The following is a 23684-nucleotide window of genomic DNA, read 5'->3' as shown; positions in this document are numbered from 1 at the left end:
ATGAATCTGTTGTGAGTCTGTAAATCAGTCGGTCAGTTGAGCTTGTCTCAACTCCCGTCCCAGATGAATGAGGGCCAGTACGCGAAAACTGGAAGAAGTGTGCCAAAGTACTGTCACCGAAGTGCGATGCGCTGTTCAATCTTGGAGAAGCGTGTGGGCGTGGCAGCTGGGAAAATGCGCCTCATGCGGCCGTTACGGCTCCGGTTTTTCACATCAAACACCGAGCACGGGATGGCTCCAGACGCGTACAGTTGTCTCGGTAATAAATGGTTTTGTTTAAAAATGAAATGGAGCGACCGGTGTGTTATTCTTTCCAGACGCGTAGGAAAAACAGCTGTCTGCTGTACCCCGCTGCTTTCCCACCGACCTGAAACGACCCAGTTGAAGGTTTCATGTGCACAACATCGGATGATTCATTCTCGTTGGTCGAACTCGGCAGCTGTCGCCTTAGGGCTGTCAATCCCAAAATACATCCATTCGAGCTCGGCAGCTGTCCATGGCCAGACGGTAATCCCGTGGTCTCTGGTTGCTGACGTGATTATTTTTCTGTTAAGATAAACATGACACTATGACGATGACGCAACCCTTGCTAATCGGCGCAGTTATCATAAGTGCAGCCCGCACCGAAGGCATGTCACCGAAGCTCTTCAGTCTGGATGTGGTAAACGAAAAGCCCGTAGTCTTAACCAGAAGTGGAAGGCTACCACGGTACCACCCCGTGCAGACAATCCTGCAATTGGGGCAGGTTTGAAGCTCAGTCATGATGACTATGACGTGACATTTAATCACATGTGAACTGGACGCTTCTGCTTAGTCTTTTGATTAATAATAATAATAATTGGTTTTTGGTGGAAAGGAAATGGCGCAGTATCTGTCTCATATATCGTTGGACACCTGAACCGCGCCGTAAGGGAAGGGATAAAGGAGGGAGTGAAAGAAGAGGGGAACAAATAGGTCCGTAGTGGAGGGCTCCGGAATAATTTCGACCACCTGGGGATCTTTAACGTGCACTGACATCGCACAGCACACGGGCGCCTTAGCGTTTTTCCTCCATAAAAACGCAGCCGCCGCGGTCGGGTTCAAACCCGAGAACTCCAGATCAGTAGTCGAGCGCCCTAACCACTGAGCCACCGCGGCGGGGCTTTTGATTGGAATTTTCCTTTTTTTGCCCCGCCGCGGTGGCTCAGTGGTTAGGGCGCTCGACTACTGATCCGGAGTTCCCGGGTTCGAGCCCGACCGCGGCGGCTGCGTTTTTATGGAGGAAAAACGCTAAGGCGCCCTTGTGCTGTGCGATGTCAGTGCACGTTAAAGATCCCCAGGTGGTCGAAATTATTCCGGAGCCCTCCACTACGGCACCTCTTCTTCCTTTCTTCTTTCACTCCCTCCTTTATCCCTTCCCTTACGGCGTGGTTCAGGTGCCCAACGATATATGAGACAGATACTGCGCCATTTTTTCCCCCCAGAAACCAATTATTATTATTATTTTTTTTCTTCGGATGTTTCGTTATCGCTACTGGCATGTGACGTTATCCCGTTTATCGCGCGAGACAAAATATTCATAACGTGCACGAGCTTCTGCGGTACGTAGGAGTCCTCACAAGGACGAATGTAGGTTTGCGTGAAAGGGCTTTGTGGCGCCCAAAGCGCTCTTGAGAGCTGCGCTATTTTAACCATTGCCAAGTATCCGTGTCGTTGTCAACGCCGCAAAGCAGATCGGTTTCTTTCAAGGGCGCAGGTTCTTCGAATCAACACACTGCTTTATATGCTACGCCTTTCTTATTTCTGAAGACGAGGAAGTGGCTCGAGACGAGAACGCCGTCCCTTCGCCTCCAGTTTTTATTTTGTTTTACTACATTATAATGAAAGCACTGCTGCTTTTTTGGTGACGGTGATGGAAGTGGACGCTGTTGAACTTCAGTCCGGTCGGTCAGCCGCTGTCCCCCGGAGGAAACGTCTTGGCCTCCCGAATGACGCAAGCAGCCAGGCCACCGTGGTGTACTCGGCCACCAGTGATGACTCTTCGGCTCACGACGGCTTCATCAGAGTCGTAAGCAAGAAGGCCAAACGGAGACTGCGCAAAGGTGAGACCTCGTCGTCGTCGAGTACGTCCACGATTACTACGGAGCGAGGATCATCGGCATATACTGTCCTATTTGTGCAAGAGACGCCCACCGACAATATCAACCACATCAATAGGCAAGCCACGTCTGCGTTCCTGGAGGCTCGCGTCCCGGGAGCAATTAAAGATGTGAGGGTGAATCATTTTAGGAATGTCGTCGCCATTGTTGTTATGGACCGGAACGCGCTTGAGAGTTTGAGCAACATCAGAACGCTCGGCGACATCAGCGTTCGTTCTCATGTTCTTCTGGGCAGTGGCACTACGACAGGCGTAATTTACGACGTCGGCGTAGCCATCCGCGACTCTGATCTGCCTACAGCTACCGACGGTGTAGCCATACTGCAAGCTCAGCGCCTTGGGAGGACGAAGTGCATCAAGCTGACTTTCCAAGGGGACTGCATTCCAACGTACGTGAAGGTTGGGCATTTTCGGCATGCAGTTAGGCCTTTCGTCCCGAAGCCTCTCCAGTGCCGGAAATGCATGAAGATAGGACACGTAAGTAGTGTGTGCAATTCCCCCACCGTGTGCCCATGGTGTACTCAGCCACACAGCGGCGATTCTTGCCGGGCAATAGTCCTTACGTGTGCTAATTGTCGCGGCCCTCAAGACGCTGCCTCAAAAGATTGTCCTCGCCTGAAAATGGAAACTGCGATACTCAAACAAATGGCAACAGACGATTCCACACACAGGGAAGCTGCCGCTAAGGTGCGAAGACGTCGTCGCCCTCGTCACAAATCTTCTAAAAGTGTAGCGAGCATTGGAAAGGATCGTCCAAGAATTTCCGCAACTTGTCCTCCCCCTCCGCGTACTACTTGGGAGCATTGGGAGCAATATGACTGGCAAGGCACAGACGGTTGTCGCAGGCGGGCCCTGGCCATCTCTGTCTGAGCTACACATACCCGCAGTGACCAAGCAGGTATTGCGTACTCAGAGTCCCGAGCCCATTGCTAATCAAGCACAAGTCACAACTCCGGTCTAAGACCGCGATCGCCAAGTGACTTGGCCATCGCTCCCGAAGCACCCAGCACCCACACCAGCACCGCGCACCCAGTGTGTTGAACCTACTGCTGGACGGGTAGTATGTCAGAAACCGGACCATGTCGCAGACGAGCAAGTGATTGCAATGCTAAAGCCAATCGTGAAAGCCATGCGTGTGCTGCTTTCCAGCATGCACATACCAGCTGCACAGAATGCACTGCAGATGCTGGATTTGTTGAATACAGTGCTTGCATCTGTCCAACAGCTGGCAAACCGCATCCTCCAGCCTCATCCTTCCGAGAAGTTCGATATTTACGTTGTCATCAACATTATCAGCCTCAAAGGCAAGCAGCCTTTCTTGACACTGAAACGTCTGCGCTGCCTTGTGATGGAGGGCCCTCGATCTGTTCCACTCAGGTCGCAGCAGTCGGCAGCTCTCAAGGTGTGCAGGCTACAGCTGCGGCGGCCTGTGACTTACAGTGCTTGTGTCATTGCCGGTCGTGTTTGCTACGGACCACATTTTCTACTTATTCTTATTCTTTTACGCCCTCCTCATCTCTCTTCCTTAGTGCAGGGTAGCCAACCGGAACATTTTACTGGTTAACCTCACCGCCTTTCCTCTACCACTTCTCTCTCTCTCCTTTCTGCTTGTGCATAGCTTTGTCCCTACCGCGTGACGATATTGCTGGCCTACTTCAGTTTTCCTGTATGTTCCTCCAATTCACGCAGTTCTGGTATTCCTGTATTTGTTCTTTGCAGCATATTTGACAACCGGGTCTGATATATACAGCAATAAAACGCTATGAAGAGGCAGCTAAAGGCGTCACTTGTGCTCCAGGCCAAACGGTGCATCTGTTTCAAGCCCGCAAATGCTTGTGAAGACAGATGTCAGCGTCGTACACCGAGAATGTGACAGTGAGCCAGCGAGCTCAGTTAATAAACGCTCGCTTACTTCAGTCGGGCTAGACCACAGTCGCGTCGAACTGAGTCTATCCGGGGAAGAAATTGTTCCGCATTATAAGATTTTTTTCCGGAGAAGTTTTGACGTGCTGTAAGCACTGGCTTGACTGCAAGATTTTTTCATTGCACAACTCAAGCACTTACAAACATACACTGGTACCAAGACCTAACCTCTGCTAGATGAAAGCTAGAAAAAGTCCAGGTAGAAAATATGCGCTCTCAAGGATAGCACTGCTGTATACACGTTTTTCATGCTCTATACTTAGAAGAAAAAAAAAACCGACAACCACAACACCCTGAATGCACCATGCCCCTTTTAATGGCATACAGGTGCAAGACTTCTGCTGCTTCATATGTAAAGGTGTACAAAAGATGTATTCGCTTTCTAAGCAGCTGTGCAGCTGTTTTTTAAGCGTGCATCTAATACTGAATGGCTAATTTGAGCTTTCTGTTGAAGGATACTTGACGCCTAATGTGATAGCTCTGGTTGCTCTATGCATCATAAAAATTTAGTACATAAATTAGAGAAAGTGCTGCGCGCCAATGGATGTATACGTAACGACAAGTCGTATAAATATAGTCAATAAATGTGGCGAAAAAATTTGTCGTCGGTGCAAAGGAGTGGTGATTCGCTGTTCTGTGTGCCGAAGTTTATGGTATGCTTGCGTGTTTAACTCTACCACCCCGTAAGCTTTGTACAGGGTGCTGCAATATGAAAGGGACTGCATTCTCATAATTCAGACAGTGAGTTAGTACTCCTCAAGCTTGTCTGAAAAGGATACTTTCTCTTTGCTTTAAGCAGTCTTCTTGACAAGGACAATGCCTTTTTTCAATTGAGTATCGTAACTAGATTTTGCAGGTGGGTGTCACCATTGCTTTGGCATATCTCTTGCTTAATCTTCTAAATCATATCGCTGTTAACCGAAGCAGAGCAACCTTCTTATTAACGTGAGAGCGTTAAAGGTATGTTTACCCAGAAAATCAGGTTTCGGCGTTGTCGGTGTTCTGAGCGAAAATCATGAGCATCAATCTGGGAGGTGGTGTCCAGACAGCAACCTAGGAGGTAAGTGGGCAACCTTGGTACGTGACGTTGTGGCGTCATCACAACCTTCCCCATAGATTCTGAGCAAAGTGACCACCGTGGCAGGTGGCAGTTAAAATAATGACTGATTGAGAGAGGTTGTTCGGCAAGAGCAACTTGGTCACACAAGCCCCACCGGGTTCAACGCCTACGTCGCAGGACAGTGGCACATCCCTTAACCGCTGCGCCATTGCCAAAGGAATGGTGTGAGGACTCCCAGTGACCTATTAATGTAAAGTAGAGAATGACCAATTCCGCATATATGGGCATTTACTCATTAACGCCGTCGCGTCATATCCTTAAAGCGTAGCTTTAGTGTCCCCTTCAGTTTTTTTTTATTTTTGAACGTCTTTCGTAGCGTTGCTTCATTGATGTGATAACATCGCACAGAAATAACGATTAACAAGGATGCAGGTATGTGCAGAAATAAAAAAATACCCGTAAATTTATTACGAAAACTGGAGCCCTTGAATGATGTTCGGTGGCGGCGATGGCGACATGTGCGTCTGGCGAGTCGCCGGAATTAGATTAGCCACTGGTCTGCCGCACTTTTCTTAAATATGACTGCAACTTTCCCGATAACATTCCTTTAGCATGAAAAGTAGTCCTCCACTCCGCTAAAGCTGCAGGGTGTGATAACAGTAGCCTTCGGGAGGAATATGGTTTGGTTGCATCTAATGTATGGCCGATATCATATGGCCGATAAATCGCCTTGAGTGGAAAACAGTGATAAAGCCGCGCGAGGGTGGAAATAAAAATGTTAAGCATGGTGGCAAAGTTAAAACTTAATCGATCTTTATCTAGCTTTGGTCGTAATTCACCAGGCAAGTACGACGCCAGTTATATGTTGTAATTTGCTGGTTTAACAGTATTTAAAACGTATTATCATGTCCTGTTGCTGACTGAACGTCGCGGTCTGAAAAAGAAAAACCCCTGGAAAAAAGCAAGAAGGAATTTTTAAACAAAGATTAAAGACTCCATGAGGATTGCTGAAAGCGGTTTTCACTGGTTATGGGCATTCAGAAGCTGGGAAAGTAACTTCAGTTCCCCATGCTGCAAACAACACTGGGAGGAGGCATTTCCATTCGTCCTTCTAAAGCTGTTTTTGAGAAACCTTGGTCTACGACATCGCGTGCTTGTTTTCTTTGTCTTGTTTTCACGGTCTCGACAAAGTGTGTCACTGACAGGGCGATAACTTCGGAGAGAGCCAGCGAAAAAAAAAGTCATTGAAAGCATGAGTCTATAAATATGAGTTCAGAACAACAAGCTGCTCTTTTGCAGACTGTTTTTTGTTTTCTTATTTGAGCGACTTCCTGAAGAGCTGCGTTCAGAATGCCGCAGTTAGTGCACAGCGCAGACAGATGGGCTCTATAGCGAACAATCGTGCCTGTGTTGGGGATTTTACTGTAGCTTTGCCTTCTACTGGACCTGTGCGCTAACCGAGACAACCACTGGTGGAGTGTGGGCACCCCTGGCTTTCTTTTCCTGCCTGCTGCTTTTTTCCTTCGCTGAGCCGTTCAAGGTTGGTGACAGTGTTTTCGTAAGCTTGATTGGTATTCGAATTCGACTTGAGTGAGTTACTGAATTCGAAGAAACTAGATATGATGGTACTGCATTCTACTGGCGTCATCTGAGTCGCCAAGTGTTGTGGCAGCGAAGAGAAATTTTCCAGGGACGATACGATTGGGATCGAGCACACAAGAGGCGATGGATGAAGCTTAGAAATATGTGTAGGAATAGGCGTCTGCCAGATTTTCAGCTAAGTTGTGAGCCGAACCTGCCTGCAGTTATGAATCTAAAAAAAAAGAGAACGCAACAAAATGAATATACGTCATATAAAGCTGAACTGACGCTGAGAAGGTATATATGGACCTAGTTTGAAGGCAACAGCAGCACCCGTGTTTAGTTGACATTTTTTGACAACTAGAATTATTAAATGTAGACGTCACTCGAAGAGCTGAGACTTTTTAATGAGATCGCTCACGAAGATTATTTGCAGCTGTGACAACTACTGCTTCTGATTGTCCAGAGCCTACTCCTGGAAACCGTAAATCTGAGCTCCTCTGCCAAGTTGAAATATACGAAGCTTTCTGTTCGAGCCTTGACGTATTATGGTGTTGTTTCTCCTTTATTATACCTTTGTTGAGCACTTTTCTCGAAACACTGCTTTTAAGAGAAGACCCACCAACCATGGGCACTAGGGTAGGTGACACTCCAGTTGACTTTGTGAAAGGAAATTTGTTCGAAACACCCTCACGCATTACGTAGAATCCTAAGCCTATCGTAACCACGTGGGCTGTAAAGGAAGCAGAGCTTGGAATGTGACAACGTTAAGCACAACTCAATCTTCGCTAATTTAGTTTTTTTTTACGTTGCCTTCCCCGTTTTTTGGCCAAATTTCTGCAGTGTCCTTTAAACACTTAGTGGAGAGATCAGAGATTATGCATAACGTATCCCGTGGGACCCGTTTTAGGATGACAATGACTATGAATTTTTATGGCGCAAGGGCAGCTTTGGCCAAATAGCACCATGACACAAGGCCGTTTTTATTACACAAGTTGGGGTCAAAGACTCATTTCCCGAGCATTTCGCCCCAGATAAGCCGAGCACCAGGCCACGCGAAGGCTTGTCCCCATTGTATCACCGGTGGGTGCCCGGCGGCGCTTCCCATTATTGGAGAGTTTTTGCATAAGTGTCAGCGTAGACGTATAGTTTTTGTGAAAAGTATACATCACAAGGAGTCAGCTTCTGAAGCCTGCAGTGCGGCTCAAGTTGCATACACATGGAACCTAATCTCACGAAGTCGGGAGGAACTTAAGCTCTCAACCCTCCCAAGTTCAGGGCTGTCAAATCTGCTTAAGAACCCCGCTTCAAGGCTGCGAAGTGAGCCTCTTGGGCTGTGTATTTCAGACAGACTGTACACTGCATTAAAGCATGCGTTCGCGCACACACAGTAATCAGATGTGGAGTAAGGTGGGGTGCGCCCTTTCCACTGCGCGTGTGTAACTGGAGTCTCGTATGTGTCTGCGCAATTACGTATTCACTATGCTAAAGTTATATATAGCCTGCGACACTAAAGATGTGTTCAGCGGTCACTGTGGAAATTCCCGCCCTACTTCTCTATAGGGAGTATTCCGGACGTCACAGCGGTCGCCATTTTGTTGTCTGCTATGCACTGCGAAAGTCTGCCGGCGTGTCTCAAGGAATTATCGCCTATTTCTCAGGTCTGCACTGCTGAATTTAGCTGCTGGCTGGAAAACAAAATGGCGCGGTAAAGTGCTACCGGTTTTCGGCTGTGTGTAGACTGTTCACGCTTTCTATATCGTCAACACAAAACCCGAACAGCACAAACCCTTTTCGAAAGTTCAAAACCCAGCTTTGGTGTAAAGCAAACTCCTAACAAAAAAAAAAAGATCCTGGGTGAAGGTGTCGAGCAATATTGGAACAGAAGTTTTTTACCCTACGCGCCTCTTAACGAGCAGCAGCTTAACACACTGGGCTTTCTCCTCTCGTTGAAACCGCAGTGCGAAGCTTCATCACCCATACTGTGACTGCAAGGCGCGGCAGGGACGTGCAGGAAAGACGCGAAGCATTATTCCGTCTCCAGAGGACTTAAACCCCGAAACTGTGATTTCTGCCTCCAAAGCAGGTGTGGCTGCCGCAGTAAAGGTATATTTGCTGCACAGGCAACGCGCACAAAACTTCAAAGCACAGCTTGAGCACGCTTTCATTTCAAGTCCCGAAACAGGAGAATCCGCGAGAATAATGGTGCTACTTTAGGACCGAGCCAGGAAGGAGATGCGACAGTTTTGTCATTTGCTCACGCGATGTGAGGATTTTGCAATTGAGAGCAACAAACTTATCGCTGCTCGATCACACAAGTTCTGCGCCGCTACGGTGGTTCATTGGTTATGGCGCTCTACTTCTGACCCGAAAGATGTGGGTTCGATCCCAGCCACGGCGGTTCAATTTCGATGGAGGCGAAGTTCTAGAGGCCCGTGTGCTGTGTGATGTCAGCGCACGTTAAAGAATCCCCAGGTGGTCGAAATTTCCGGAGACCTTCATTACGACGTCCCGGTTAGCGTGAGTCGCTTTGCGACGCTGAATCCCACAAACCAAGCCATAAACCAAACACAAGTTCTAGAAACGGAGTAAAAGGTATGGAAATGCAGCTCAAAACGCCAGGTAAAGGCGAAGTAAAAAATCCATCGGCTTGCAGAACTTTCACTGTACATCTTATGAGTTGGATTATACATGTAAACACTCTGGAGGATTGTGAACGGCAGGTTTGAAAAAGCATGTCACTGCGCTTGAAGCAGGCAAGAGCGGTGACGTGTTCCGCCGCCGCGGCACCTGTACTAAAGCTGCTGTTCGCGAGATGAATGTGCCTGGAGTGGGATGGCTGCGCCAACGAAGTATAAATTAAGGCCTCAGGACTAAAGCGCCGGATTTGAGATCATTTATTACCGCCAACATATAGTATTTATGGCACATTGATTTGTGTTTGCGGTACACACCTGCCGGGCGCATCGTTTCAATGGCTTGATATAGGCTGTTTTGTGTTAGCAATACGGTTCAATTAAAAACGGTTTCCGACGCTGGTGTTATTTCACCCTCAAAAGCTGTTCGGACATCATTTATGTCCAATATCTTAGAGCTATGATTAGAGAAACGACACTGAGAGACGCTTCCTCCAGAGTATATAGAAATGAAGCTCACAAGGCGGTAGTATCTGCGTGAAAAAAACATCGAACCTATTCCTGTTTCCCGCATCGCTTACCAAGACTACAAACACTGCATTAATCGCAGGATATCTGGACAGGGGCAGAGAGAGTGAAATAAAAAGACTGACGGATAACCTACATGCTATGAAGCCTGATTGGGGTAACCGGAAGGAAGTGTTTAAAAGGAGCTTTGTTCAAGTGGCTTTGATAAGCTTTAGGGTAGGCGGCAGGTCCCTTGGTCATCGAGTTTTATTTTCTCCAGAAGTCGGGGGTACGAATCGGGCATTATAATTTTCGTTCAGGTTCGAGTAAAAATTGGCTTTTTAATAAAGTAGATTGATAATTATAGTGGTTTACGTCTAATTTTTCACAACCGATATTAGTGCTTTTTAACGCTCGTTATCTTGCGGTACACGAGTAATGCTGCATTTTTCACTGATAATTTTCTTTAAAAATATAGCGAACAAAGTTCCACTCCAGCGACTGCTTACACAGTCAGGAATGTTTTTTTTCTCATTTATTACAGTTAACACGATACCCATGTCTTATCACAATAAGTCTGTGGTAGTGCCTTTCGTTGTCCTTCAAAACCATTCGTTTAACATCAAGCTTCTGCGCATTTAAACAGAAGCTTTGAAGAGCCTCCACGCCTTTCCTTTTGCAGTTTGCCTTCCACAGCCTTGGAGCAGGACGTCGTTAGCCTTTGTAAAATGCCATAAAATGGTGCTACTAACGTTACTATTGCTACAACAGGGTTACAAGCTCTGGCTTCTCGCTTCTAAAGCTTATATTTCGTACTTATGTTTAGATTAACTCATGCCATCGATAACAGTCAGAAGAAGGCTTAAGTAATAAGTAATTTGTAAGTAAATACGGAAGGTGCTGTTCTGTTAGTGAAAGTCATAACAACGGTTTTGCGGATGTTAATCGTCATTTGCCGTGTGTCGCACCAAGAGCTAAATTCTGAAAATGATTCCTGAAGGTGTAAGTGGTCATCGAGGCATGAAATTTTGTGATATAACACGCAGTCATCAGCATACAGACGTAGGTTAGAGGTGATGTCACAAGGTAATAAAAATCAAGAAAAGCAAGGGACCCAATACAGAACCCTGTGGAACTCCCGAGGGCACGTCTGCTATTCTAGAATTACTTCCGTTGAAATACACAAATTGAGAACGATTGGAATGAAAATTTGAAATCCAGTTGAGAAGGCGGGGGTTGTTCAGGATGGCGTTAAGTTTATACATTAGTTTCGAGTGGATCACTGCATCGAACACCTTCGAAAAATAAATGAATATTGCGTCTATTTGATTGCCCGCATCCAGGTTAATGCAAATATCATGAGTGAATTCATTTAGTTTTGTCAAAGCGCTGAAACCGCGTATGAAGCCATGCTGAGCATTCGTTAATAAATGGTGTGATTCCAAGTATTTCATAATGTGTCTGTAGATGATGTGCTCTAAAATTTTACATGCATGAGAGGTTAGAGATATTGGTCTATAATTGGATATTGTTTGCTTGTCACCGCTCTTGAATAAAGGAAAAACTTGAGCCATTTTCCAGGATGAAGGAACTGTACAGGAAGCTAGAGACACGCGAAATATTACAGCGGGGTATGAACAGGTCCATAATGAGTAGCGTACCAAAAACAAGTTCGGGATGCCATCAGGTCCAGCAGACTTCTTCGTGTCAAGTTTTAATTTTAGGTTCAAAACAACTTCTTCACTAATATTAATATCCTTGATTGGCACGGCACTACAAGCAGTGATGACTGGCTGGATGACGTTATTGTCACAAGAAAATACGGAGTGGAAGTACTCAATAAATGCATTCGATATATGAAATGGATCGTTTGTAGATTCATTGTTAATCCTCATTGCAGTAGCTGTCGTATCACGTGGAAAAACAGATGACCAAAATTTACGCGGGTCAGTCTTTAGTAGATCCTGCAGCTGCACAAAGAAGAAAAAATCCTTAGCGGACTCAAGTTTCAATCGAAGCTCTTCTTTCGCTTTGAGAAACGTGCTATGGCTGCCTGATTACCTGAGCGCTTCGTACGCCTAAGTCGTTGTACACGCCGTGTGAGATGTAATATATCTCGTGTCATCCAGAGAATTTTCATATATTTAAAAAAAAATAAACTTAAAGAAAAATGAGTCTACATGAAAAACTGAAGAAAATAACAAACTACATTCAGTAAAACCTATTCTGGGAGAAAGGAGGTCATGCAGACATCAGGAATGTTTTATAGAGGTAATTTTATGCCGCCTGCGCATCAGACACACACACACCAAACACATAAATTTGTACTGACAAAACAAGACAAACTCTTATATGAAAAATGTGGAGATGAGTCCACAGCAAATCGCATGTTATTCCCGTGAACACAACTCGAACGGCTAAGGAAAACATGTTTTACTCTATTTTACAAAGAACGCATTCCCTTCCACACCGATTTACATTTAGGGGATAATCCACTTGTAGGGACTTCATCTGTTCTTAGTTTTCTGAAAGAAGCGGTGATTCTAAACAAAATATATTATCATATATCTATTAATTCTAAAAATTCTTACCCTGTGCTTTGACGCATTTTGTGACACACCTCATTCATTTTCTCAGGCCAGAGAAAAAGGCTGGGGTTTACACTCGATTTGTTGGGCTCCTCAGAGTCCTTGTCCGCACAAGGACTTTCGCTGAGGACACCCAGTTCTTGAAATAAATTATACCATGTGTTCGGCGCATGATAGCTTGAGTTGCTTTTGCGCCATAAAACCCAATACAGTACAATACGTGGTGTCGTAATGTTTTTTTTTTGAAAATCTGCAAATTTGCCGCTTAAAACTGAATAATCGGCTCCGGTGTCCAGCAACGCGCGGATGCTGTGACCGTCGATAAGCACAGGTATGTCCAGTAAAGACCGGTCCTCATGTTCAGAAACTGTGGTGGTCGATGTCATGAAATTCTTGTCAGCCGATGTCCGCGTCGGGGGGGATGGGAGATGGGGGGAGTTTATTGCGTCGAGTTCCAGAGACCCCACTCCCGTGGGTCACGGTCTTTATAGTTTTCCCGGCGAGGGCTCGGCGACCATTCTTGAGCCGGTCGTGAGGAGTGCTGGCTCGTCGGTGATGGCGACGGTCGGCGCGGTGACGGCGACCTTGACTGCCCTTGTTCTGAGGATGGCAGATCCTGCAGGGCACGTACTCTTCGATCTCGCGGGGTCGTTGACCAGATGTGGGTCTGGGCGCGTAAGCGGGAAAACTCTGCAGCCTGAGCTCACGATATGGGCACTGGCGGAAGGGATGACCGGACTATCCACAATGGAAGCACGAATGCCTTTAATCGGGGCTGCGCCATATATCCGTCTTGCGCAGAGGTAGTCTGTATTTCGGCAAGTATGGCGCCGGATGCACTGGAAATAGCGGGTGACGGTTGGGAACGAAGGACGCAGAAGCTGGGGCAGGGCGTCGCCGAGCGTCAGCGTATGTCGGGCGATAGAAGTTATTCCGAAAGGTCTGCGGTCTGTCACCCATTAACGGAGGTCTGACCATTTGCTGCACCTCCTCGCGGATGACTCTAGCAAGAGAGCCGGCCGTTGGTGGCGACGCACCGCGAAATTTCTGGAGTTCTTCACATACAGTGGAGCGGATCATGTCCCGGAGGAGGTCAGTGTTTTGTCCTAATGCCGGGAATGACTCCATGGCTGAAGCAGGAAGTACTGGCTTGTCGAATATGGTGGAACGCTGCTGAAAGACATGCTCCATTGTAACCACCTCCGTCAAAAACTCTGCCACAATACCGGGTGGGCTGCGCACTAAGCCAGCGAAAAGCTGTTCTTTAACTCCACGCGTTAGGGGCCGTAGCTTTTTGGCTTCCGACATAGCTGAGTCAGCTCGTCGGAAGAGCCGCGTCATGTCCTCGACATACATGGTGACCGTCTCGTTGGGAATCTGTATCCGGCTCTGCAGAGCCCGCTCAGCTCGAGCAGTCGATGTCAAAACATCTTCGCGGTTCTCGTACCATACCACGTACGAGCGCCGTCTTCCAGGCTGAAGAGGTTCCGAAGCTTCTCAACGTTGTCCCACTGATTGAGGGAGGCGACGCTTTGATACTGAACTAGCCAGTATTCCATGTCTTCAAGCTGAGTGCCGTGGAAGGACTTCGGTACTTGTGGGCTTTGGAGGGTGTAATGATCAGTTCCTTACATGGTTGGTCGAGGGGCAGGCGTCGAGGTTCAATAGCCCGTGCTCCAATAACCCGTACTCAGGGGCAGTCCTAGGTTTCAGCGGCTGACTCCGTGAACCGGTGTGTCGACCGGCAGAGGGCAGAGGTTCGCGGTGCGAGGTGGGGTGTGTGACATAGGCCAGAAAAGCACCCAGCATCTCCACCAAAAATATGTCACGGAACCAAAAACTAAGGCACCGTTCACCGGCGGGGTTGTTGTTGTTGTTGCTGCTGTCCACATACTATGGCACATGCCCACATAGGGGGATTGACCAAGAACCGGCAGGGTGCCCTGAAAAGCCCGCAAGGCGCGCGCGCAAAACCTTCGCCTCCTTGTCTTCTTTGGTGCTACCTGGGGCCACCTGGTGGCAGTATGGTCTATCGAGTACCCTTTACGGAAGCCTGCCTGATAATTTGGTTGATTGAAGTCTATGGTTTGGTTGTCCTGATTTTATTAGCGATTACCTTAGTAAGTGTCATGTAGGCAACGGACAGTAAGCTGATCGGTCTGTAATTCTTCAATTCCTTGAAGTCTCCTTTCTGATGGATTAAGATGACGTTAGCGTTCTTCCAAGCTTCTGGTACGGTCGAGGTCATAAGGCATTTGCATATACAGTGTGGCTTGTTTTTCTAGAACAATCTTCCCTCCGCCCTTAAACAGATCTGCTGTTACCTGACCCTTCCCAGCTGCGTTCGCCCTTTGCATTTCTCTTGAGGCTTTCTTTTCTTCCTCTTTCGTTACAGGCGGGATGTCCATTGCTGAGTGATGCTGCCTATTTTACTTGCGTCGTGATTACATTGACTACTCTATAGATTTGTGTACAACTATTGGGTACTTTAACTATCTTATCTATATTTCTGAAGACATTGCCCTTTTTCGCTCTTAGTACGTACATCTGACTTTTGCCTATGCCTACTTTCCACTTCAGCGGTTCTAGGCTACCTTCGTTCTTTAGACCATGCTTGATTCTTTCTTTTAATTCGAACGCTTGCTATGTGGCGTCAAAAATAGGCTGTCGATATGCTACAGTAGGTCGTGGAGGCTGTTTTACTTCAGAGACCTCAGCAGGCTCCTTCTCTTAGTGTTGTCCGTTAGCCACAACGAAAGGTATCCTTCAGGTACCTATCAATGATGCTGGGGCACCTACCAATGATGCCGTGGGTACATTTCCCGAGGCCTGGTGTAGCGAATTGTTCATGAAAAAAGGTCCCTCACCTCGCCTTGTGTATAGAAACATGAACATGTGTGAAGAAGAAAAAGAAACATACCTTGTGCCATGGCACTCTTTGAACTTTGAACAAAGGTGCCCTTGCGCTGCTATAATTCATCACTATTATGGCGCACTGAACTGGCACGTTCACCATATCACCCTAGTACTGACCCGCTGCTGACATGGGCCAAAGAGAATTATCCGGGAGATTTTTTTTTAAATCTCTAGTCCAGCCTGACGGCAATGCTTTCGGCTGCCACTGCTATGTACTGCCGGCCGTTGCACAGACATGGGCAGGTACCATTAATTGACGCTTCGCGCTGAAGGTTTCCGCATTGACTAATCAGAGTCATAGGATTCGTCCTAGTGAACGCAGTAAGGCACTGTTGCAGGTACCCTTAGCGGCGGTAACTGGAAACCGCCTACCTTTTTAATGCGCCACTGGCCTGTAGGGCACATGGGTGTCGCCGCCCAACGTTGCCAACGCACAGTTTCCAGCGTAACCACCTCCTTCGTGAGACAAATCAGTCATGAAAACGTATACATATTAGGTTTAGGTCCTCTAGATCAGAGACTTAGCCTGGTAAATAAGGAACGCAAAACAGACAAAGGAGAAAACCATGCGCACCATGAAAAACAATGTGCGGATGTTTTCTGTCGACTGTACCGCGCGCAGTTTATTTACTGTGTGCGTGAAGAGGCTCGCCAAGCTGGCTACATTTGTACATATCGAACCGCTTCCCCTCATTGGAAGCCGTGCGAGCTGGAGCGGTTTCCGGCGCTTGCTGAACGGGCTAATGACAGAGGCTGCGTATGCTCGCACGTGCTGCAGTTCGACATTGCCCCCTGCAGCTGGGCTTATTTCCGGATGTTTTGAAGCTCGCTTCGGTTCCTCTATTTCCGACCGCATGCCACGTGCGGTGCTGACTGGGTAGAGCTGCTGTGACCGGCTATTTTCTACGTGCCAACTAGTTGGAAAAGGAGAGGGTGAAAGATAGATATCATGTATTGTATTAGATATGCAGAAAAATAGCACACAAACAACTAAAGCGATGTTGAGCCGTCTTGGAAAGAAACAAAATTTCAAAATAGGTTGCGAGGTGCTGGAAGTGGCAAAATATAATACATCTTCTTAGAACAGGTAGTGACTGCAGATCCGTACCATGCAAGTGAAATAACTAGAGAAATATGAATGGCGTGGAGCGTATTTTTCAGGTTCTGTCAGATCAGATCATGAATGGCAGTTTGCAGATATCCCTCAAGAGAAAGGTATATAACACGTTATCTCACTGGTACTTACCAGTGCGGTAGAAACGCGGAGGCTAACGAAAAGGGTTCAGCTTGAGTTAAGGACAACGCAGCGAGCCATGAAAAAAAAAATGTAGGTGTAACGTTAACAAACCGGAAGCGGGCAGGGTGGGTGAGAGAATAAGCGCGGGTTAATGACATCCTAGTCGAAATCAAGAGGAAGAAATGGGCTTGGGCAGGGCATGTAATGCGAAGGCAAGATAACCGCTGGCCCTTAAGGGTAACAGAGTGGATTCCAAGCGAAGGCAAGCATAGCAAAGGGAAGCAGAAGGTTAGGTGGCCGGATGACATTAGGAAGTTTGCGGGTATAAGGTAGCTGCAGCTGGCTCAGACTCAGGTTAATTGGAGAGTTATGACAGAAGCCTTTGTCCTAGAGTGACGTAGTTAAATTGATGATGATGATGATGAAAATAGAAGTGCTTTGGCGCACCAAGTCAAGGTGGTCAACTTCAGCCAGGAGAGATAAAAAAATTCACTTTTTCCCCAACTGCCATAAAACTTGCACTCTCGCCATACTGCAATGCCTTCGGAGGTCATAGCCCTCAGATATGAATCGTGCGTATCGTGTCCGTTGAGTCGGAACCGGCACAAGCTCATCATTACGCGTTCCGTGTATAGGTTGTGGTCTCGGCTGACAATGCTTCCGCTGTTCCTAAGCAGACGAAAGCGTCGTGCCTTCTAGCAGCCACGTTCCCATGACTTCTGCGGTGCAGTTTAACAGTGACAGCGAAGCTTACCGTTTGTGACCTGTCACCGCTGTTATAGCTGCAGTTATGTGCTAGATTGCACACATGCTGTATAAAAAGCATTAGCTCTGAGGACAAATTGTACAGCGTTTGCCTCTGCGCAAATGGCTAGCGCAGAGGCTATAGGTAACGGGAAGCAGAATGTTTGTAAAGAGGTGTGCGAAACAAAGCCAAGCACTGAAAACTTGAAACCTTATGCTAAAGGTGACGGAAACATTTCAAGCAAGCGCAAACACGTCAACAGTCTGAGATCATTAGGCTTTCAAGCGCGCCATGCCTGCCGATACTAATGAAATTTAAACACTTCTTATGTATGGCGATAGTTGCGGGCAGCTTCATTGTTTTTGGGAACTTCGTAGACGGCCTTGCTGGTTATATCCCTAAAGTAAAAGAAATGAACTGCAAAACTGATTTACTAAACATGTCATTTTTTCCAAAACAACAAATGAATGGAATAAGTTGCCCTGGGAAGTCGTTTGAACAAAGTCTAATGAATCCTTCTCCGCGTTGTTGTAGTTTTGTACTTGTGTTTGTTTGTATAAAGTTATGCTTCAATGTATTTTGTGTGAGTATTTTTTTCTTTTTCTGCCACTATGTTGTATGATTGTGTTATAACTCTTTCTCCCCCACTGTAATGCCAAACAGGTGGTGTGGGTAATGTGTTAAATAAATTATAAATAAGTAAGTAAATAAATAAATAATTAAATAAATAAATAAGATTGAAAACACAGTTTATTCACAGTTATACCTTGTTAAGCATAGTTCCGAGGTTACAGTATAGGAGACACTCATTACGCTTCTTTACCAATGTGTGAAATAATTGACATTACTAACGCATATTTCAACTTAAGGCTGCCGCCTTAAAACATAAGGATGTTTCACAGCCATTGCCCGCTTCCGGTCTCTTAACGTTACACCTATCATTTTTCTTTCCATGGCTCGCTGCGTGCTTCTTACTTTAAGCTGAACCCTTTCCGTTAGCCTCCAGGTTTTTACCGTGTATGTGAGTACCGGTAAGATACAACTGTTGTACACTTTTCTCTTGGCCGCCGCGGTGGCTCGGTGATTATGGCCCTCGGCTGCTGACCCGAAAGACGCGGTTTTGATTTTTTGTGATTGTATTTCACGCCTGTATGTTATTGTCGTTTCCGAATTTCCGAACCTTTAATTATTAAAATGTTTTTTTTGCTAGTATTTTTTGCCAGTACTTCTGTGCTTCGAGCTTTTCCTTCAACCTTCCATAGTACCCCAGTATCTTTTCTACTGTATAAATTCAACTCATATGCTATTCCGCTTCCTGTGGAAGGAACTTTGTGTTTTTTGTTTGCAGTAAACATGTTCTCCTTATCTTTCATGTGTGCCTCTCCTGCTTCGGCTTCGGCCCACAGTATTGCGTAAATAAATAAATTTCTTGTCAAAATCTAATAATTTGTAATTTGCATTAGCGAGCACCAGAATTGGGTTCAGGTACAGCGCGACTTTGAGGAAGGAGTGTTGCTTTGTCATGCAAGGACGTTCGAAAGCCGAAGGTGCTAAAACGGCCTTCGCACAATCGCTGAGACTGCGGTTTTCGTGATTGCGCTTTGTGTTGGTGAAATCCATCGGTGTTTGGTGGAAAGACTGCAAGTAATTTCCGGCAGTGTTTGTTTCGAGATATTTTGCTCAATCGCGATCGTACTGGCGGAAATTGTGGGCGCTGTAAAACGTCAGATAAGATGATTTTTAGGATAAATAACTAACATCTGGCAACTGACTGCAACCAGCTGGGACCGCTTGCCGAGTCTGAGCACGAGACTCCTATAACTCTCTCTTTATTTTCTCCGCAGGCGGCATGACTCGTAATGAGCGTAACACTATTATGAAAAGAATTTACTGTCCCCGTACGCGTTCTTCTTTCTCACTTATATTTTACTGTGCCGACTGACCAAGTGTGAACAGCTCCTTCAAGCGAAACGCTTCTGCATTCGGCATTACCTAATTCTTTTGACATGAACGTAAATCATGCCATTTGGTCTACAGGTCTTTTTTGTAAGCTATAATGAAAGCATATTACCAGGCTGAGACGCACGGTGATTAAGAATATGCAAATAAACATTCCAATTCCTCGGGTTTCTACCTAACTGACGGCAGCCTCAGTCTGAGCATAAACAAAATCAGCAATAACTTCTTACTCTACCTGAGGCGTTTCCGGCCGTGTACGAAGTAACTGAATTTCAAAGTCGGAATCCCTCTCGAAACAAAGACAAAAGCGCAGGAGGATTCAAATAACTACAGTATAGGCACAGCTTCAACATTGCAATCACAATTTTTTCACTATGAATAAGGGAGAAGAAACAGTACACGAGAAAGCTTTCTTCTTTATAGACGGCTCCTTGCGTTTGCAGGCAAAGGCAACAGACGGGAACAGAGCGGGAGGTTAGCCGGCCTCACGCCACTCCTTGAAACCTTACATGGCTTTGGCATGGCGTGAGGCCGGCTAACCACTCCTTAAAACCTTACATGGCTTTGGCATGGTTATGCACGTGAAAGACTCATACTCGCATCTGCTCTGAAGCCTATGGACACATCGCTCCTCTCTGAGGATTTGATCCTCGGCGCTTGGTCAGATAGTTTTAGAACTGTAAAGGCAACTCGAGCGCTCTCACGCTTTTTGAGCGACACGGACCTTGTCTCGCGTTTATGATGTCAGAAAGTGTGCCTTGTTTTTTTTTTAAAGTAGTTTTTCACCTGCCTCCTCCCATCATCATCGTCCCCCATTGTGACCTTCTTTTATCTCCTCTTCCCGTCCCCCAGAGCAGAGTAGCAGGCCAGATATTTATTTTTCAGGCCAACCTCTCTGCTTTTCTTATCAATAAACCCTCTCTCTCTCTCTCTCTTGGTATGGCAATCAGACTAAGGAAAAGAAATCACCGCCCGGAGATGACGGGCACAGCATTGCCAAGATTTTGTCATGAAAAGCGGTTTGGTAATAAGTCACCCACTTGTACTACTCCTGGGCGAAGTAAGGAATGGGTGAGCTGTCGTTCTGTAAGAGCACCAAGCTATCGAAACGTCATAACCGTGGATTTTCAGGATAAAGAACTAACATCGGGTAATTGACTCTCAAATTTAGCAGTTAGGCGTTTTTTAGGCGGCTGCAGAGCACGAATAGCCACTCTCACGGGCTGACATAGCGTCGAAGGCAATTATATTCCTCTACGCTTAATACAATGCCTCATTAGCACAAGAATTAATCTCACCTCGCCGCGGCCGCCATCACAAAGTATCTGTTCCGGCAGGCCAAGCTACCTCATTCTCAATATCGTTTGTTCCCAAGACATCAAGTTGCTGGAACCACCTTCGCGCATCGACAGGAAGCGTTGCTAACGAAAATAACTTTCGTTCCGCTGTAATTAACAAAATTGACTCGCTAGAATTGTATAACGGTTTACTTCGTCAACTGTAATTATGTTGATAGTGTATTTTTGTATGTCGTCATTATATTAATCCACTCCCCTTTATATAGCTTCTGCCCGAAGGGTATATGTGAATAAATGAATAAATAGATAGATAAATTCATTTCAGTTCCCCTCATTACCTTCAAGACCCAGGCCTAGGGTATTACATAAGGGGTGGATTTTACAGAGAACTAAAACATTTGTTGCCAGCTGCGTTGAACACGTGATAGGATGTTTTACGACTTTGACAAAGGGATGGGCATTTGATAGCAACGATGCACAAGGAAAGGCCAATCCAGCCTAATGCTGCGCGGAGCTGGAGGCAACAAACGCGGCCGTATGGGCACGAGGCTGGGTAGCTTGCAGAATATGGGCAGTATTAGAAGGTATGAAAGAACATGGTGTGATATAGTCTGCGTAGTCATGTTTGCTGGGAAATAACTTGCAAAGCATGGTTAGAGTGGCGGTATTGGATGCTTTGATGCCCCACTACGATTTGATAATTGCTACCGATCCCCTCATGTTTTTTAAATAAAAAAATTAGCATGAGATTTTAGCTAACCCTCTTATATATACCATATATCATTCGCTTTAGTGACACTCTCCCATGCCACTGGTACGATCGGGAGGGAATGATCATTTCATCTCAAAAAGCCTATTTTGGAATGATATTTTGTCTTACCGTGTATAACCGGCATATAGTTTTTTTTTATAAGCCTATATAACGGATGGACATAGCATGGTGTTCGATTTCAGTTCAGATAACATTTCAAACAACTTCCCTTTTTCTGCCAGTTTTCTTCTCATGTGCTATTGTTATCGCGGACGGCACGTGCTTTTGTACTTGCGGCTTAGCACTTATCATTCATGTTCGTGTTTGAGCATCTTCGAGGGCATCGCTACAGATGCGTAACTTCAGTGGTGAGTAGTGCCGATGATGGCGCACACGGGTTACACGAAAAGAGGTGATTCCTGCTTAGAGCGCGTATGATAGCCGCAGCATTCCAATGAGGATTGGGAATATTGGGCAGCGCCCAGTACACTGTCAGAGAGGCCCAGCAGATCTCGTTTTTTCATTGACACAAGTTCCCCCAGAGGGTAGGATGCTTTAAAAGCTTCCGTCTGTGTGCTCCCACTGCTTGTGGTCACCACTACCTAACCTTCTGTTTAAAGTCATTGGCATGGCGCTAACATAGCCACCACTTTATTCACCTTTAGTTCCTTTTGGTTACTACCTTCCGCATGTTTCTAAATTCCAACATTCTTTGTTCTTGCCTATTCCAATCCGTAATTTTTCTCTCTCGCACTTTTGACAGTGGAGCGTTATTTAAAGAGGGATAAAGCGCGCTATGGGGATGAAGGGGCTTAGAGCATCACTGTCAGAACAAGCCTAGCAGTGCACCTGTGTAAACACGGCTAATGTTCATGGAGACAGGTGTCGGCATTCAATCTTGCTGACCTGACAGAGCACAAAAAGAGGGCCGCTTGAACAAGTTCACTTCTGTAAGTGGTGAGAATGGTTCCACCATGTCCGCGCCGGAATCATGTCATCTGGCAAGGGAACATGGGACGGAAATTTATTGCTGGTCCTGGAAAGCACAGATGGGGTCACGACGCTTCTTACTGCTCGTGTGCGTGTTTGAATTAGTGCTGGCTGTTGATGTTTTATGGAGGATTGGAAATGGTGTCCCGGTGCCCACATGCTCAACCCGTTTGGATGTGGACGTGCGCATGTGCAATAGAACACGCGCGGCTGCCACCCTAGCGGCATTATTTTGGTGCGTAAGGGTGGGAGCATGCCGTACATCGTCTTTTACAGCACATCCGACGAAAGCACGCTGCGGGCAACTTAACCGACGTGCTTGGTTCAACAGCAACGCGTAATGAAAAAAAAATACGCCACTGCATGGACACTCTCTGAAAAAAAAAAACGGAAATCTGAAAAGAACTAATGTGTTAGATGAACTTTACTGTGTCAAGTTTGAAGCATGTGTCAACGCCGGGAAAAGCATTGAGGGAATAGAGTGTTAGCGATTATATAGTGACAATGGTCACAATCATCAACACGTATTGTGAGCCTGTAACGCTGGGAAACTCAAAGGCAGGTTATTAATATCTGATAACTTGCTGCCGTTTATCTGCGTGATAAATGTCCCGTGAAAACCGCTATGCATAAAGAACTCTTTTCACTTTTGGCGGTATCACCACCTCGTCCACCATAGATGGATGGATGGATAAGGCTGAACCCTTTAAATTGGGCGGCGGTTCAAGCCACCTAGCCATGACTGGCGAAACTTTACTCTTGTCTTGATTTTAAGATAACCTTCGCTTGGTTACTTCTACCCGCTTAAAATCTACTTTCCCTTCACTGTCCTTAAACCCCAGTGCCTTGGATAAATCAGCCCCGCTGCTTTCCACTATAGGGTGAAGCCCTTTGCAGAAAAGTATCAAGTGTTCAGCCGTTTCCTCCTCCTCTCTGCACGCAACACACAACGTGTCTATCGCGTGGTACCTCACTCTATATGTCTTAGTCCGCAAAACTCCCATCCTGGCCTCAAACAACAAAGAGCTTCTCCATGTCGTACTACCGCCGCGCCACCTATAGAAGTTGGAACGACCTAATGTAAACACGAAATACCTTTGAGGATGCAAAGGGAGATGTTATGTACTGACCGCACTGACAGACCTGCTTCTGGCATTACCTAAATGCTTATTCGTGGCTGGGACCTGATAGCGCTTACGATGCAGTAGACGGCGCTCTACAAGGCAGGTTTCGGAAATTAGCTTCTCTGTTCTATCGAACGCCTTAACGTGTCGCTGTTCCGATCGCGAACGAACTTGAGCAAACATTGGGAGTACAGTATGAACGACTGGATCTTCACAATGATTGGCGCAGAAC

General features: G+C 46.3%; 1 protein-coding gene across 3 annotated transcripts in view; it reads left to right on the top strand.

Annotated features, from left to right (window-relative positions):
• The window catches only part of LOC144104265 (prestin-like), a 75841-nt gene that overhangs the window by 25835 nt on the left and 26322 nt on the right, over nt 1-23684 (top strand). The window contains exon 1 of one of the 3 annotated variants that reach the window (XM_077637160.1): nt 6484-6660. The exons of the other annotated variants lie outside the window; for them this stretch is intronic. The gene's annotated coding sequence lies outside the window, so the exon portion shown is untranslated. Of the gene's footprint in view, nt 1-6483; nt 6661-23684 lie in introns of those variants that run through there. 3 annotated transcript variants of the gene reach the window in all.

The sequence above is a fragment of the Amblyomma americanum genome, chromosome 9, assembly GCF_052857255.1.
Source record: "Amblyomma americanum isolate KBUSLIRL-KWMA chromosome 9, ASM5285725v1, whole genome shotgun sequence".
Taxonomy (NCBI): domain Eukaryota; kingdom Metazoa; phylum Arthropoda; class Arachnida; order Ixodida; family Ixodidae; genus Amblyomma; species Amblyomma americanum.
This window is presented reverse-complemented; position numbering and strand designations above follow the sequence as displayed.